This window comes from Diadema setosum, chromosome 12 (genome assembly GCF_964275005.1).
Source record: "Diadema setosum chromosome 12, eeDiaSeto1, whole genome shotgun sequence".
In the NCBI taxonomy this organism is placed as follows: Eukaryota; Metazoa; Echinodermata; class Echinoidea; order Diadematoida; family Diadematidae; genus Diadema; species Diadema setosum.
In genome coordinates, this window is record NC_092696.1 from 21,136,060 (window position 1) to 21,141,320 (window position 5,261).

Consider the following 5,261-nt stretch of genomic DNA (forward strand, 5'->3'; position numbering starts at 1 on the left):
CCTTTTGATACGTAGATCTAACTCCGATGGCTTTCACGTAGGCCTACCGGGAATTCGTTCTTCCGTGGAGTACGACCGTTGCCTGTTTATCACATACTTAGTAATTTCTAGAACAGTCGTTAATCAATCGTACGTAGGGCCTAGTTTCGTAGCGGTAGAGCCAGATTTTGTAATGAGAGATGTAAAAATTGTAGAAGACTAGACCAAATGCCGCTTTTGGTCTGGGTAAAGCAAGCTTGTTGACATAACATTTGTTTGTGGTGATGTATGAGAATGTGAACCTTCTGATAATGTAGGGCCCAATCTCTTCTGCCTGCGGTCACTGGTACAAGAGCTGTTTAGACTACGGACCTGGCCCTGGTCCAGGTCCTGCGCTAGTACAAGTAGCATAAAAACTTACTCAGTTCAGGCTCTGGTAATGTAATGGGAAATCCTTTGGCTTTCCTGTCACGACTGTCTAACATTGATTGGAGTAGGAGGCTCTATAGCTATCAGGACAACAATTCTTTCTCTCTCACAAGCGAAGGGCAGCTGCTCATCAAAGCTGCCATGCCAGTTTGACGAAAACAAATCAGTTGCAATTTCGTAATTCGCGCTTGCAGTGTACTAGCGTGTGTCAGTGTGATGCTCATTTAATACCGCTAGCGCATTCTGTAAACGTAAGTGGTATGGTGCGTATGCAATGTGGTCGGTCGACCGGTCACGATTACATTCGTAAGGTGTGTGTGTGTGCAAAGCGTCTCTGTGTATGTTGCGCGCATCATAACAATTGATTTTTGATGACGTCACCCCTCCAGATATAACGCCATTTGTTTAACGTAGTCGCTGTTATATTCCATGATTGTACGTAATTTACGTCATGTTATGAAATATAACGCTTCTCATCCTTGTGAACATGGTCACGTGACAGCATTTTGACCAATCACACATTGGTATCTATATAGGTCATATTATATATATATATATATATATATATATATAGGCCGTGACGCGAGAAAAGGGCCCTTAGCACCGCTGCGCGCATACGCCAGAAAACGGCGCGGAAGTTTAACAAAGCAATACGCGCAAAAAATATCAACTAGCTAACTACGCGGAAATGCATAGACGCATCAAAAAGTGACAGGATTTGGACAAAACATGCTGTTTTGAATGTCGTAATTGGAGCATTTAGGAGTGGAATCTCAGACAAAGGTTTGCATATCCAAATACGTCAGAGTTTCTTCTACAAAATGGAGGTGAAAACTCACTTTATGTATATAATGCCCTACGGGCCCTTTTCTCGCGTCACGGCCCATATATATATATATATATATATATGCTAATTATATTGATATATCAGCTGTTTAAATTATCAATGTAGGCAAATACTTTTTTTCTTTTCTTTTCGGAGGTACAATTTTCTTTATCCCATCATGGGGTACTACTTTTGGAGAAAAAAAAAAATCATAGCATGTAAATATTTGGAAGCACGTGAAACAGAAATGAAAGATTTTCTTCTTTAATACCATCAAAAATGAATTCAGTACCTTTTGCACAACTGCTCGGTGAAAGACCTTCTCGGAATATAGGGAGCAATGTTTCTAAGTATAGGTTTTGCGCGCATGTGCTTGTAAAGGATGTTCCATTCATCTGTACAATGATTGTCATTACGACATGGACGTCGTGAATCAGACACACCTGGGGGGCATTTCATGAAGGAACTTGTCGGATTAAATATCTGACAAGTCAATTATATCCGACAAGTTGTGAGAAATTCTTTAGTCTGATTGGCTGATTTCTCTGAACTTGTCGGATATAATTGACTTGTCAGACATTTTATCCGACAAGTTCCTTCATGAAATGCCCCCCTGAATGTCACCATTTCATGACAATCACTTACATCTTAGGCAATAAAATCGCCTGAGGGAATGCCATGTTTGTGACATTTTACACACAAAACTCGAAAATATGAACCAAGTTTGTCCTCAGTGACATAAGGTGTAGTGATGTCACGTGTATTTCGATATCATTATTCACTTTTTTTTTTTTGAAGAGGTGCAGTACAGACGAATGTAGCACGTTACGTGATATAATCTTATATATATATATATATATATATATATATATATATATATATATTTTTTTTTTTTTTTTTTGGGGGGGGGGGGTAGTCCAGACAAACATGTCTTTAACCGATATTAAAACAGTGTTTGCTTAGGGTGGGATTTCACGGAGCACGCGAACGATTTGTGAAGGACGCGAATGGCAAAATCCAGCATTCGTATTTTAGTCTGCAAAAGATCGCCAAACCAACGTGAGGGTTCGGAAGCGTCGTCAATTGTTCGCGAATGTCGTTTTTACTTCGGCGAGAATTTCACAAAGTTTGAAATTTTTTGCGAACGTTTTCCGCACACTTGGTCGTGATTTGTTCATGAATTGTTCTCGAAAGTGTCTTTAAAGCCTCGTCATATGCGCAAGACATTCGCAAGACACGCGCGATGTTCGCAAAATGTTCGCGAAACCCCAAACAGACCCCGAAACTTTGGAGAATGTCTCGCGTATGTTACGCGAAATCTGCGAAGTTTTTCTGATCATTTTACGACGTAATCGTAAACTGTTTGCGTACCTTTTGAGACATTCTCGCGAACGTTTAGCGCACGTTTGGGGGATGTATGACCTATAGGTTTTCTACACATAAACATCGTAGAATACATCTAAACATCGAACAATTATTAACAACTATAGTAACAAAAGACATTAAAGACTAGCAAAGAGAAAAAATTATTTAATGTTTGATACACACAAAAAATCGCAGAATACACTTGAAATTAATCTAAATTATGTACAGTTTCATTTGAACTATAGAGATTATGTGTTGGAGGAACTGCAAAAAAAAAAAAAATCAAATGCTTTACTAGTGGAGATAGGTCCTAGGAAAAAATGTAGGCAAGCACACGATAGAGAAATGAGAGAAAAAGAAAGGAGAAATAGAGGAAAGAAAAAACGTCAACTCAAGACAGCTTCCACCTCTCCTTGGGTACATTTTCTACCATGATTATTGAACATTTTTCGTTGTTCGCATTTCCGTCGCGTGTTCTTCGTGTACGTAACATGCTGTACTTTAGCAATGATACACACGACATTCGCACATACGTCGTGGAAACTTCGCACAAATTGCGCAAGAATAGTTTTCGGCTTCATTGTCGGAACACATTCGGAGAAAAACTTTTCCGAATGTTGGATTTTGTCATTCGCGTCCTTCGCAAATCGTTCGCGTGCTCCGTGAAATACCAACGTAAGGAATCATATGATTTTATTAATAAAAGAAATATTGAATGTTTAGAAGTGTGGTAGTTCCGAATATTATACTTGAATAAAAAGGTTAAACTTGCACCGAATGTAATATTCGAACTCTTGCATAAATGATAAAATATTGAACATTTGATTTATACAACACAGGATACAGGCCTGGTCTAGACCAAAATAGACCAGTTAGGCCTATAGATCTACATTTGGCTCTAGGTTTCACTTGCAGCGCAAACAGGGGCGCGTATGCATCAATGCTTTCTGAGAAACAAGTTCAGTGTTCCTAGGATCTATTGCACGGCTGGCTCGCTCGATTTACCGTTCAAAAGACGTCTATTGCACTGCCTTTAAGAGTGAGCGTGGGATAGCTGATTCTTCTGAATGTCATGTCACCCGCGTTCATCCAATCAGATAGCAAGGATCTATAGATGCGTTGTATTATGTATGTATATAATAATGTTTGTGTATGTGTTATTATATCTAGCACAAGCATACACCCACAAACGCACACACATTTCTAAATTTATAAACCATCAAATGACAAGGATCTATTTCAGGTGTTATATAATACAAACAATGAATGTTTATGAGTGCAATGGACAAAATATTTCATGAGTTGAAAGATGAAATGATCAATTTAAGCCGAGTTGAATGGATCAATAATTTTATCTTTCATCGAATGAAATATTATGTCCATTGCAAGAATGAAAAATATTTATTATTTGCTTTATATAGATTGTGGATTAGAACCAACACTTGCTGTCAGGCGAAACCTCGGTGGTCTAGTGGAGATGACGTCTGTCCGGAGATCAGGAGGTCGTAGGTTCAAATCCTACTCGATTATGTACGCCCACGATTTTTTAATCATGGCTACTACTAAAACACTGATCAATTCAGTGCTTATTTACGTCGATGTAGGGCAATTTGTCAATCAGTTGCAATGAAAAACCGAAGGTCCATCGTCAATCAATGAATTCATCATTGTATAATTTTTACATTATCTTATTTGTACAAACTTTGCTCAGCTGTTCGAGCTGTGAAGCACCTCAATTACGTCTTCCGATCCCGATGTTCAGCATGTGAGGTTTTCCTTTCATTTCCTTTTTTATTTCTTTCCTTTCTTTCCATTATTCTGTTGTGCTTTATTACTTTCAATGGTATACCCTTCTGTCAAGTCATGTAATGTCGTTGTGTTTCTCCTGTCTTGTTCCGTCCTGTCTTGTTCTGTCCTGTCTTTGTAAACAAATATGTTCACAAGAATTCTTTGAGAGGTTCACAAGTTACAAGCATGCTTTTTAGTGGACCTCTCAATTCTTTTTTTTTTTCTCCTGACATAACTTTGTATTTTGCCGGTATGCATGTATAATTTTGTATTTGTTATTTCGTGATAATTATGTTTGCCGAAAAGAAAGAAAGAATGAAATAAATGAAATGAATGAAAACATTTCGACGGAAGAATTTCATGAATTTGAATTACACAGCACCCGTTGCATGCTACAAGGATTAGAACCAACACTTGCTGTCGGGCGGAAGCTCGGTGGTCTAGTGGAGATGACGCCTGTCCGGAGATCAGGAGGTCGTAGGTTCGAATCCTGCTCGAGTATGTACGCCCATGATTTTTTATCATTAAAACACTGATCAATTCAGTGCTTATTTACGTCGATGTAGGGCAATTTGTCAATCAGTTGCAATGCTCATATCTTGAAAGGAAATGTAAAGATGGTTAATGTGTGATGGTCAGTGTGAGACTTCTGAGGTGTGCGCATCTCAATCAGATATTATAGTCCTCATATCATATACACTGAATATATACAGCTATGTAGTTGTGACAAATCCACTATCGGGTGAAAAATATGCAAAAAAAAAATAGTATCGCATAGCGTTCACTGTACAACGTGCAACTTCGACCATTCCGCTGGTCTGAGTTGTGTGTGTGTATGTGTGTGTGTGTGGGGGGGGGGAGAGGGGTGTGAGTG

General features: G+C 38.7%; 1 non-coding gene across 1 annotated transcript; it reads left to right on the top strand.

Annotated features, from left to right (window-relative positions):
* Positions 1-4,816: 4,816 nt before the first annotated feature.
* Positions 4,817-4,889, top strand: Trnas-gga (transfer RNA serine (anticodon GGA)). The gene has a single exon. It is a non-coding gene; the product is annotated as a tRNA-Ser (tRNA).
* The last annotated feature ends 372 nt before the right edge of the window (positions 4,890-5,261 follow it).